The sequence below is a fragment of the Muscardinus avellanarius genome, assembly GCF_963383645.1.
Source record: "Muscardinus avellanarius genome assembly, chromosome: 15".
NCBI lineage: Eukaryota > Metazoa > Chordata > Mammalia > Rodentia > Gliridae > Muscardinus > Muscardinus avellanarius.
Genome location: NC_137801.1, coordinates 32,274,285 through 32,288,010, shown reverse-complemented (window position 1 = coordinate 32,288,010; position 13,726 = coordinate 32,274,285).

Genomic DNA, 13,726 nt, shown 5'->3' with positions numbered 1-13,726 from the left:
CCCCCCCCCCCAGAACTGGGGGTTTATGCCTGGCTTTATTCTTTTTTTTTTTTTTTTTTTTGGTGGTACTGGGGGTGGAACCCAGAGGCTTTCTACCTCCGGGCTATACTCCCAGACCTATTTTATATTTTATTAGGAAACAGGGTCTCACTAAGTTGCTGAGAGCCTCACTAAGTAGCTGAGGCTGGCTTCGAACCTGTGCGATCCTCCTGTCTCAGCCTCCCAAGCGCGGGGATTACAAGCATGCGCCACCATGCCCGGCTTTTATTCTTTATTTTGAAACAGGGTCTCACTAAGTTGCGGGTAACCCCCAGTTCCAGAAAAAGAAGAAAAAGATTATAGATATGTGCCCATATGTCTGATAGATGTAATTTACTTTTTTTGGTCAAGGATTCAATCTAAGATTGTGCATTACATTTAGCTTTTTTCTTATAGTTTGGATATAAAATGTCCTCCAAAGAAGCCCATGCGTTAAGTATGCAGCCAGGTTTGGGCCTGGGGAAAAGCTGGAGGCAGCGGATCACTGGCAGAGTGGGTGTGGGGACTGGCCCTGGCCCCCTCCTCTCAGTTGCTGCTTCCTGGCTGCCATGAGGTGAGAGCAGCTTTCCCTCTTCTGCCCTACTCTGAAGCATTGTCACTGGCGTTCCTGCCTTGGAGCCTTCTGATCATGGACTGACCATGCAACTGTGAGCCCCAAACAAACCTTTCTTTCTTTAAGTTGTGTTTGTTTGTCAGGTGTTTTTGTCACAGTGACACAAAAACAACCAAAAACCAAAAACCAAAACAAAACAAAAAACAAACAAACAAAAAACCAAAAAACACTGACTGATAGCTGTCTTGCTCATTTTGGTCCCTTTAATTCTAGAACAGCTCCTCAGTGCTCAGTACATTATGTCACTTCCTGCTGCTTCATAAACTTTCAACCAATGATTTTAACATCTATTGATGATTCATGCCTGGGTCAACTATTGCTATGGAGGAAGGTTAAGTTTTTCATACATTCAAATAATAGTATATACATACACACGCACGTGTGTGTGCCATGTGATTTATGGGCTTAGGTTTAACCCTAGCTTAGCTGTGAGAATTAAGTGCCTACGTGAAAAAGTTGTGTCTGAATTTAAGCTAATAGGTTAAGGTCATTTTGCTTGATAAATTATAAAGCTGGGATTTGAACTCAGAGCACTTTTCACTCTATCATCCTGCTTCTCTGTTAGGCATTGGTAGTCAGAAACATATTGGAGCCAGGCCTGGTGATGCAGGCCTGTAATTCCAGTAGTTGGGAAGCTGAAACAGGAGGATCACAGATTTGAGGCCAACCTCGGCAACCTAGCAAGATCCCATTTCAAGTAAAATATAGGGTTCGGGTGTAACTAAGAGTTAGAATATCCCTGAGTTCAATCCCTAGCACCAAAAAACAAAATAAAACAAAACCATACCACACCAAAACAGAACCCATATTGGGTCCTGTTAGTGCTCTGGGAGTACTGTTGATTGATTTCTTCTTAGTTTGCCAGTGGTGGTGCCACTAGGGCTCTTGTTCCTCCCACTCTTTGATATGAATAATAGATGTGTAATCAATTTTATGGCTGGTTTCAAAACAAGTACCTCATTCCGTTCTCTTTGATCTGATTGTTGTACCAAAACTCTTCTTGTTTATAGATGTTCTGGAACAACAATTGTCCCGAGTACATTCTGTGCTTTTGTAAAGACTAGATGGACTCTTGCAGGTATCCTTTATGACGGCGATACTTTCAATAGTCAGAACTCTTTTCATTCTAAAAGTTATACATGAACTCCAGGTTGGTTTAGAAAAAACAGAAGCTTATCTGCTAACATAGTGAGAAGTCCTGTCTTCAGGTGTAGAAAGATCTAGGCTCAAACTATCTTATTAGGGCTTGGATTTTTTCATCCTCTTTTTTTTTTTTTTGGTGGTGCTGGGGTTCCTGGAAACCCTTCTACCTCCAGGCTACACTTCCAGACCTATTTTTTATAATTTTATTTGGAAACAGGGTCTCTTAAGCCAGCGCGGCTGGCTTCAAACCTGTGCGATCCTCCTGTCTCCGCCTCCCAAGCGTGGGGATTACAAGCGTGCGCCACCAAGCCGGGCTGTTTTGTTTTCTAACAAGTTTGTCTTATTTTCAGAACTGCCCTTACTATGTTATGGTTTCTAGCATTCCTTAGTTAAATATGATCTAAGAGGCAGCAAGCTTCTCATTTCCAAGAGTATCAATGAGAGTCCCTGAACTGAATTCCTTTGAGAAGGCTCGGGTCCTGAGCCCTTCTAAGCCAGTTATCTGGTGCTTGGTAGGGTAGGGTCAGCTTCATCCAACAGTGTGGATTGGGATTTGGGATGGGAGATTCCCCAAGAGAAAATCTGGATGCCACTCCAAAGTCAGAGTGATACTGAGTACACAAAAACAATATGCACCTAAAAAGAAGTGATGGGGCTAATTTCATTAAAGAACTGTAAACATGTTAGGAGTTGGGAATAAAGGGTAACTGCACAGGAGGTTATTGAAGAGAAATTAAGCATTAAGAATTTTTTTCGACACATCAAAGTATTATCTGTGTCTCACAGGAGAACTTTCAACATTTTGTCAGTGCCTCAGTAACAGGTGTTGCCGCATTCTCACGTTTGTTCTTACATATCTTGGATTGGTCTACTGATTAATGTGGTAGTGATGAAAACTTGTTTGAACCTTTCCCTTTTCTCTTCTCTCCCTCCCTTCTCCTTCCCTCCCTCTCTCTCTTCTTTCCTACCTCCCTTCTTTCCTCTCTTTCATACTAGGGATTAAACCCAGAGGCATTGTACCTTTGAGCTACATTCCCAGCCCTTTTTATTTTTTGAAAGAGGATTTATTATTATTATTAATATTATTATTATTATTATTGTTGTTGTTTTCCCACTTTTTTATTTTTATGTGGAACATATTGAAAATGGCATACATTCAGACTGTGCTTGGTATCTTCTCCCCCGCCTCCCCTTCCCCCCTCCCAACAATGAGTGTCCAGGTTAACCATGCTATATTTATATTTTTACACAAATTCAGATGTAGCTCCTCCATTAATCAACCTCAGCCTTCTTTGTCTCTTACCCTTACATTTCAGCTTTGCTGAGGTTTCCCCTCCATTATCTGGACTCCCTCTGGTATTCCTAATACTCCCTAGTTTGGGCATATTAGAGAAAACATATGTCCCTTCTCTTTCTGTGCTTGGCTGATCTCATTTAACATAATGTTCTCCAGGTCTTTCCATATTCTTGCAAATGACATGATTTCGTTCTTTATTGCTGAGTAGAATTCCATTGTGTGTATTTCCCACAGTTTTGCAATCCATTCATCTGTTGATGGAGACCTAGATTGGTTCCATATTTTTGGCTATTACAAATTGTGCTGGTATGAACATGAATATGTATATGTTACTATATTTCTCTGATATCAGCTCTTTTGGAAAGGTACCCAGGAGTGGTATAGCTGCATCGTATGGTGGATCTATTCCCAGTTTTCTAAGGAATCTCTACACTGATCTCCATAGCGGCTGAACTAGTTTGCATTTCTACCAACAGTGTAAAAGAGTTCCTCTTTCCCCACATCCTTACCAGCATTTGTTGTTATTTGATTTCTTTATGCTTGCCACTCTGCTTAGGGTTAAGTGAAATCTTAGTGTAGTTTTGATTTGCATCTCCCTAATGGCCAATGATGTTAAACATCTTTTCATGTATCTATTGGCCATTTGTATCTCTTCTTTTGTGGTCTATTTAGTTCATTTGCCCATTTCTTGATTGGGGTTATTTGCTTATATTATTATTATTATTATTATTATTATTATTATTATTATCCTGAGGATGGGACCCAGGGGCCTTCTACCTCTGGGAAACACTCCCAGACCTATTTTATATTTTATTTGGAAACAGGGTCTCACTAAGTTGCTGAGGCTGGCTTTGAACCTACTTGATCCTTCTGTCTCAGCCTCCCAAGTGCTGGGATTACAGGCATGTGCCACCATCTCAGGCTGAAAGAGGATCTAAACAGGGTGCTGAGGGTCTCAGTAAATTGCTGAGGTTGGCCTCAGACCTGCCTCGAACCTGTCTCAGCCTTCAAAGCACTGAGATTATAAGTGTGCTCTACCATAAGCAGTGGAATCTTTTCTAAGATTTTCGATTACTCTGATTATTTATTTATTTATTTATGGTCCTGGGGATGGAATCCAGGGACATTCTACCTCTGACCTACACCCCCAGCCCTTTTTTAAAAAATTCTTTATTTAAAACAGGGTCTCACTGGGTTGCAAAGGGCCTCACTAAGTAGCTGAGGCTGTCTGAGAACCCTGCTTCTCCTGTCTCAGCCTTCCAAATGCTGGGATTACACGCATACGCCCCACACCTGGCTTATTTATTTATTTCAGAACTGGGGATTGAACCCAGGAGTATTCTATCTCTGAGCTACAGGCCCAGCCCTATTTTTTATTCTTTATTTTGAAACAGAGTCTCACTAAGTTGTGGAAGGCCTCATTAAGTTACTGAGGCTGGCTTCAAACTTGTAATCCTCTTGTCTCGGCCTCCCAAGTACTAGGATTACAAGCATATAAACCACTCCTGGCTACTTACTCTGGTGATTTTTAAAATTAATTAATTAATTAATTAATTATGCAGTACAAGGGATGGAACCCAGGGGCATTCTACCTCTGCACCACACTCCCAGCCCTATTTTTTATTCTTCTTTTTTTTTTAGGTACTGAAGATGGAACCCAGGGGCTTTTCTACCTCTGGGCTATACTCCCATACCTATTTTATATTTTATTTGGAAACAGGGTCTCAGTAAGTTGCTGAGAGCCTCACTAAGTAGCTCAGGCTGGCTTCAAACCTGTGCGATCCTCCCGTCTCAGCCTCCCAAATGCCGGGATTACAAGCGCGCGCCATCATGCCTGGCTACTCTGATGATTTTAAAAAGATAAGAACCACCAAATGTGTTAGAAAGAACTCTGAAAAAGAGGTGGGTCAAGGAATTTGCTCTCAAGTTTATCTATTGATTCCATTCCTTATGATATAGAATTTAACATTAAAAGGCATAGGTGAATATAATTCTCAGTAGAAAATAACACACAAGAAACCTAAATTTTATTTTACTCAAACAAATGTGAAGAATTCACTTGCATATAGATTGTGTGTGTGTGTGTGTGTGTGTGTATTTGTGTGTGTATGTGTATGTGTGTATGTGTGTTACTGTGGATCAAACATTCTACCTCCGAGCTATATACATCCCTATCCCTTTTTATTTATTTTAAAACAAGGTCTTGCTAAGTTGCTGAGGGTCTTGCTTAAGATGCTGAGGTTGGCCCCAAACCTGCGATCCTCTTATCTGAGCCACCCAGGTACTGGGATTCCAGGTGTGCACCACGCCCAGCTTCACTTGCATAATTTTGGCAGCTTAACTGAAGTTTAGCAGCGCATTTGATATCACTAACCACAGGAATGTCTGTGGTGTCGCTGTCTTCATTCCCACATGAGATTTGCCCAGGAGAACCTTTGCTTGCTCTCTTTGGGCATATTGAGTAAACATGGCTGAGTTTATTGCAGAAACTCTGGGGCCCTAGGAAAGGCTTCACTACTGATAAATAAGCACGAGAAACTAGGGTAAAGAATCTAGTTAGATAGGAGGGCTCTGGGAGACACTACATGTCCAGGCTCAAAGGTCAGCAGGCGGGTCAGGCAAGGTCCAGCCAGAGCAATGCAATCGGTGAGTCTCAAAGATAACACCAGCAAATGAGGCTGCACCCTCTTCTAGGACAGGCCTGGTGGAACCGTCCACCTAGTGTGGGTTATAATTCAAAGCCTGGGTTAGAGGCTTGTAGGCAAATCTGGCCCTCCCAGGGTAAGCTTGAATAGAGAAACGTGAGCCCCACTTCTACTCTTCAAAAGGCTTTCACTGAATTTAGGTCAGAGAATTGCAGCGGAATTACCGTTTCTTCTGGGCTTAACCACATTCTATAAAGAAGTGTGCTTATATAAAGGCCAGGTGAAATCAGGAGGAGGCAAAATGTGACAGGGGCCATGTGTAGTGAGGTATTTCTTTTTTCCTAATACTAATTGTGTGCCATTTTCTCACACAGCAACAGTTCTATAATACCTGTTGTGTGCCCAGTGATTTATTGGAGCTCAGAAAATGATATTGCAAAGTATGGCACTTTGGATTTGGGAAGCAGGTCTTACAAAGCAAAGTCTCATAGCCAGGTGTGATGGCACACACCTGTAATCCCAGTACTTGGGAGGCTGAGACAGGAGGATTGCAGGTTCAAAGCTAGCCTCAGCAACTTAAGGAGACCCCATTTCAAAATAAAAAATAAAAAAGTCTGGGGGTGTAGCTCAGAGATAGAATGTCCCTAGGTTCAAGCCCCATTACCAAAAGCATCAAAACAAGCCAGGGGTGGTGGCGCACGCTTGTAATCCCCGCGCTTGGGAGGCGGAGACAGGAGAATGGTGCAGGTTCGAAGCCAGCTGGGCTGGCTTAAGAGACACTGTTTCCAAAAATAAAAAAGTATAAAATAGGTCTGGGAGTGTAGCCCAGAGGTAGAAGGGCTTCCAGGAACCCCAGTACCACACACACACACACACACACACACACACACACACACACACAAATCAAAACAAAGCAGAAAAAATAAAAATACAAAAATCAAAAATTAAAATTCTCTTTGATTTAATATTGCCCTCCTATCTCCTGTTTTCTCCCCTCTGAGGCAAGGCACAGAAACTAGAATTATTTTCCCCAAAGTGGGTCATAGAAAACAGAACCCTGCCCTCCTCAAAGCAAACCATATTGCCTAAAAATGTTACTGTGATCTTCCCTTCCTTTCTGTGTTGGAGCCGTTCATGAAGAGATTCTCTGACCTATCTTGTCTAATGGTAGATCATAAGACCCCATTTCAGAAGGTGTCCTGCCCCATACCCAGAAGGCAGTACTGCAGCTCAAAATGGTCAAAGAATCTGAGTAGACTGGGCGTGGTGGCACATGCCTATAATCCCAGGGCATGGGAGGCTGAGATGAGAGAATTGCAAGTTCAAAGCCAGACTCAACAATCTAGCAAGACCCCGTTTCCAAATTTAAAAAAATTAGTGGCCGGGCATGGTGGCGCACGCTTGTAATCCCCATGCTTGGGAGGCGGAGACAGGAGGATTGCGCTGGTTCGGAGCCAGCCGCGCTGGCTTAAGAGACCCTGTTTCCAAATAAAAAATATAAAATAGGTCTGGGAGTGTAGCCCGGAGATAGAAGGGCTTCCAGGAACCCCAGTACCAAAAAAAAAAAAAAAAATTAAAAAAATTAGGCCTGGGGTGTAGCTCAGTAGTAGAATGCCACTGGGTTCAACCCCAGTGCACGTGCAAACACACACACACACACACACACACACACACACACACAATCTGGAAAGGCAGGTGTTCCTGGTTTTCTCACTCAGGTAATCACCGCTTTGTGCAGTTGAATGTCTACATGGTTGTCCATGCTTTCTTGAATCTAAGCATAAAAAATAGGGAGATTTCTTTACATCTTTGGGTTTTCTTTGTGGAAGTACCTGTGCATATAAAACTTTGAATAAATAAATTTGCTGTGCTTTTCTTTTATTAACTTGTTTTTGTTAGATATGGGCCAAGACCCTTATGATCACCCCTTTCCTCCTAGAGTTAGGATCAGATCCCACAAGTTAAAGGCTCCATCTCAGACTGCGTCCACTTTATACAACAGACACTTTATACACCCAGGCATTCCACATTTCTGCCCAGCAGACTACAAATTTCAGGGTTTCTATGACCTCCCCTGAGGTTTAATAATTCTCTATAATGACCCACATAAACTAGGAAAAATATTTCATTTATGTTGACCAGTTTGTTATAAAGGATACAACTCAGAAGTTGTCAAAATCATTGGCCATTGGTCCATTGGTAACTGAACTTAATCTCCAGCCCCTTACTTCTTTGAAGGTTGACTAGTAGGGCTGAAAGTTTGAATCCTAAGCACTTGGTTGGTTTTTCTGGTGATTAGCCGACATCCTGAAGGTACTAAGATCCCCTCCCTCATGAATTATCTTGTTGGCATATGAAAGACACTTTTATCACCTAGGAGATTTCAAAGGTTTTATGGTTCTGTGCCACGAACCAGGGACAGAGACCAAATATTTTAAATTACAGTTCAGTCTCCAACTAGATTGAACCAGGAAGTCTGTCTTCAAGGGTGACCAGGTAAAGGAGGTAGAGGGAAGAACTTCTAGAGAGAGCAGTGATTCTCAAACTTTGATGCACATCAGAATATTCTGGAAAGCTTATTAAAAATATGGATTCCTGGATCTGACTCAGTAGATTCTTAGCAAGTTTTTAGAGGGACTTGGACATACATTTATGTGTATATGTGTGTGTGTGTGTGTGTGTGTGTGTGTGTGTGTATGTATGCATGTATGTGTGTGATGTGTGTGTATGTACATGTATGGTACTGGGGATTGAACCCAGAGGCATTCTACCTCTACCTCTGAGTTATGCCCACAGCCCTTTTTTTATTTTTTCTTTTTGAATTGGGGATGGAAGCTAGGGGCATTCTGCCTCTGAGCTACATCCCCATCCCTATTTTCTTTCTTATTCTTTATTTTGAAACAAGTTCTCTCTGAGTTGCAAAGGGCCTCACTAAGTAGCTGAGGCATCTGTGAACCAAAATCCTCCTGAACCAAAACCCTCCCAAATGCTAGGATTACAAGTGTGTACCATCATGCCCAGCTCCAACAACCCATTTTTAATTTTTGTTTTGAAACAGAGTCTCGGTAGGTTGCTAAAAGTCTTGCTATAGGGTCGAGCGTGGTGGTGCATGCTTGTAATCCCAGCATTTGGGAGGCTGAAACCGGAGGATCACGGTTTGCTGACAGCCTCAGCTACTTAGTGAGGCCCTCCGCAACTTAGTGAGATCCTGTTTCAAAATAATAAAAAATAGGGCAGGGGGTGTAACTCAGAAGTCGAATGCCCCTGGGTTCCATCCCCAAACCCGAAAAAAAAAAAAAAAAAGTCTTGCTACATTGCTGAAGCTGACCTGTGATCCTCCTGCCTCAGGCTCTCAAGTGGTGGGATTACAGGCATGTACTACATCACCCAGATGGACATCTACTTTGCATAGACCCCATAAATGATTCTCATACTTACTGAAGGGTAGCACTAAGGATCAAGCATCCCCTTGAGTCTTCCATCCCTACTCCACCTCAACAACACTCATTTCCAGAAGCTTGCTCAGTCCGACTGTGAAGGAAGAGTACTAAGTCTGACTGTAGGTTCTGACTACCTGTTACCTACAGATTAGAAGGAATGATGACAGCACACGAGATTAGGAGCAACCTAGGAGATGCAGATCTTCCTTAGGATCCTTGAGATTCTGCCGAGGTTAGATGCAGTCTCTCAGGAGCAGGAATCAGATCCATATCACTCAGTGTTTGCTGTATGTCAGGCAATGTGAGCACTACACATTTTTTTTTGTTTGTTTTTTGTTTTTTGTTTTTTGCAGGTCTGGGGATGGAACCCAGGGGCATTCGACCTCTGAGCTGCACGCCCTGCCCTATTTTTTATTCTTTATTTTGAAACAGGATCTCACTAAGTTGTGGAGGGCCTCACTAAGTAGCTGAGGCTGTCCGTGAACTGTGATCCTCCAGTCTCAGCCTCCCAAATGCTGGGATTACAAGTGTGTACCACCACACCCGGCTACTACACATTTTTTATTATGCTTTTTGTTTGGTGGTATGGTTGGATCTGGAGTGTCCCCACAGGCTCATGTGTTTTGATCCCCTGTACAGCAGTGTTCAGAGGTGAGGCTCTTAGTAAGTGATTGGATCATGAGGTTCTGAACTTGTCAGTGGATTAATCCACTGACAGCTAAAGGACCCCTGCAAGGTAGTGGGAACTAGAGTCGGCAGGGCGTGCTGGAGGAAGGAGGTCCCTGGCACACCCTTCTGGCCCACCCCTTTCCTCTTCTTCTCTCTCCTTCCCTGCTGCCATGGGCTGAGCAGCTTTGCTCTGCCATGCCTCCCACCATGATGTTCTGCCTCATCTTGGTCTGAAGCGACAGAACCAGCCTACCACAGCCTGCAGCCTCTGAAACTGCGAGCCAAAGTAAATCTTTCCTCCTCTATGATGTTCTTCTCAGCTATCTGTCACAATGACAAGAACTGACTAACACGTGGTTAACCTGCGAGGGAAATAATGGGTGTTATTTCATAGCTGAGAAAATGGAGACTCAGATAAGATTGGGCCACGGAGGCCAGTGTTCCAGCTCAGGCCTGCCTGGCTGCAATGCCTACCCTGCTTGCAGTAATGCGCTCCAAAGGGGAGCATGCTGAGCTGGGGTGGTGTGGGCGAGCTGAGTCGCCTGACGCAGTGCAGTGTAGACCCTCCATGTGCACTGCCACTGAAGCAGATACTTCTCCAGAGCCTCTCTGAGAAATTTCCGGTTCTGCTCAGGGTTTCCCTGGCTCTTTGTAAAGTGTGCTGATCTCAGATCCCCGGGGTAAAGTCCAGCCAAAGTGTCTTTACATCTAATGCTGAATCTAGTTTGGTCGATCACCATTGGACACAGGCTTGATGGGAGAGCAGCCCTTCTGCGCAGGACTGTGGTGGGGAAAACTGGCTGCATAGGGGTGGTACCACCCAGGGCTTTCTCAGTCAGCCAAGGTCAGATCCAATGGGAACCTGAGGAAAGTAAAGAGGAGAGGGAAGGTGAAAACCAGCAGCCAGAGCTTTGACACGGGTCGGGGGATGAGGTAATGAGCCGCGGTTGAGGGCTGAGTCATGAGTGAACAGCTTGGCTGGGGCACCAAGAGCACCACGAAGCAAGCCCAGGAGCAGAGGAAGCCTTGCACCTGGCAGGACTGCGTTCTGCTTCCACAATAGCTCTCCGTCCATCCTGTGTGGAGCTGGCAGTCTGACAGGACACTAGTGGGAGGGAGAGGAGAAGAAGGTAGTGCTGTTGCCAAGGGAAACTGGCCAAGCCATCTCCAGGGTGTGAATAGGCTTTGAGTGCATGGCCGGGTTGTCAGCCTTTGAGGCAAGAAAACCAGTCTCATCATTGCCCCAGGATTTGTCCTGCTTAGGGAGAATAACACCAGTTATCTCCTCCCTCCCTCCCTCCCTTCCTTCCTTCCTTCCTTCTTTCTTTCCTTTCTCCCTTCCTTCCTTCCTTCCTTTTACTCGGGATTGAACTCAGGGCCATTCTAACTCTGAGTTACACCCCCAGTCCTTTTTATATTTTGTTTTGAAACAAGCTCTCCCTAGGTTGCTGAGGCATGCACCACCACACCCAACTATAAGTTATTTTTAAAGTCTGATATATAAAATAAAAGCCTATTCCTTCAGTATTCATGAAAGGTTGGTTCCAGGATTCCCTGTGTATAGCAAAACCCCCAGATACTCAAATCCCTCATATAAAATGGTATAGCATGCTGGTAGCAGAAGCCTTTAATCTCAATACTGGGGAGGCTGAGACAAGAGGATCACAGGTTTGCTGCAAGCCTCAGCAATTTAGTGAGATTCTCAACAACCTGGTGAGACCTTGTTTCAAAATAAAAAGGGCTGGGGGTATATCTCAGAGATAGAATGCCCCTGGGTTCTGTCCCCAACATAACACACACACACACACACACACACACACACACACACACGCACTCCTATAAAATCAGTACTTGAGAAACTGAGACAGGAGGACCTCGGGTTTGAGACCAACCTCAACAATTTGGTGAGACTCAGCAACCTTGCACGACCCTCTTTCAGAAAAAAAAAAAAAAACAAGCCGGGTATGGTGGCGCACACTTGTAATCCCAGTATTTGGGAGGCTGAAACAGGAAGATCGTAGTTGAGGCCATCCTCAGCAACTTGTGAGGCCCTCCACAACTTAGTGAGACCTTCTTTCAAAATAAAGACTAATAGGTAGGGTTGGAGGTGTAGCTTGGAGGTAGAATGTCCCTGGAGTCTATCCCCAGTACCACAAAAACAAGAAGGGGTGGGGTGGAGGTAAAATAGCTCTGGGTTCAATCCCCAGTCCCACAAAGGAGGAGGAGGAGGAGGAAGAGGAGGAGGAGGAGGAGGAAGAGGAGGAGGAAGAGGAGGAGGAGGAGGGTCATTTGAGCGTGGGTTTGAGCAGAGAGCTGTCAGAGAAGCAGAACCTCTCACAGTGTGAGTCCTTTTTTGAGGACCAGATTGCTGACGCCCTGGGGATTCAGGCCTCCCCTGGACAGTGCAGAGGTAATCAGCCCATGTCTGAGTCTTCAACGCTGCTGTTTCTTTGCTTCTATGATTTACTTGTGCTTTAGCCTTAGCATGCAAAGAAGATAGATCCTCTTCCTATTTTGTGCACAACTAATCTCATCTTTCCTTGAGCCCCTACTCACTTGGTTAGTTGGGGATGGTGGTGGGAGGGATTAGTAGATGTTCAATCTGGGTTCAAGCATGATATTGCAGCTAATTGAAATGATTCCTTTAGAGGTTCAGTTTCTTTTGGATAAAAATACTGTAACTTTCAGATAAGCCCCAGTCCGCTTCCTGCTCCTTTTCCTAACACAGTGTGCGGGTGTCTGGACAAGAAGGAGCGGGGGGCTTACGAGTCTTGTCACAGCAGGTAGAGCGGGTCCTCTGCCTTCTCTGCCTCCTTATCCACCTGCTCACTGGATGCTCTGCTGGTGTCTGGTCCAGCAGCCTGCAGCATTAGCACATGGCTCTCAGCAGCCTGGGCCATGTTCCCTAGGATCACTGACGCCTGCCCCTTGCAGACTTGTCTCCCCTCAGTTTGGACCGAGTCTGCTTTGTCTTCCATGGATGTCCTGTCCTGGGGGTCTCTTTGTTGAGACCCTCATCTTCTCTTCTTATTTTCACTGCAATGGTTCTCTAAATAGCTTCTCCACCTGTGGCCTCCTCCAGTCTTTATTTCTTACAGCCACAGATCCTCTTCCTAAAATACCCATCAAATGTGACTCCCTTTATCAAAACCCTCTCAGGGCTTCCTGTCTTCTAGGGGATAAACTTTCAACTGACTCTGGTGTATAAGACTTCAAACAACTTGGCATCAATTTACCCGCCTCACCTTCCTTCCTCCTGCCCCACACACCCGTCTAACACCTAAGTCCTCTGATGTCTATTTCTGCCTGGATCCCTCCCCACCCCCTTCATTCTTTAAGTCCTAGCTCTGTGAAATGCTTCTCTTTGAAACTTTTTTTTTTCTTTTTCTTCCTCTGTGCACAAATCTCTAGTGTGGCACTGGTTATAAGTAAGATAAAATATTTTAAATTTAACTTAAAATTTCAAGAAAATGTTCCTTCTTTTCTTCAGTAAACTTTATTGTGTGTGTGTGTGTGTGTGTGTGTGTGTGTGTGTGTGGCACTGGAGATAGAGTCCAGGGACCTTCTACTTCTGAGGTATACCTTCAGACCTATTTTATATTTTATTTGTAAATAAGGTCTAAGTTTCTGAGAGCCCCACTAAGTTGTTAAGGCCGGCTTCAAAACTGTGATCCTCCTATTTCAGCCTCCCAAGTACTGGGATTACAAGCTTGTGCCATCTTGTGTAGTAATGTAAAACCCAATTAACGCTAAGTGGTCTCTTCTGTGAACAAGAAAGCAGTCCCTAGACCTTAAAATAAGCTCCCATGGACACTGACATATTTTAACAATTTTAATTTATTTATTTATTTATTTATTTATTTATTTATTTATTTATTTA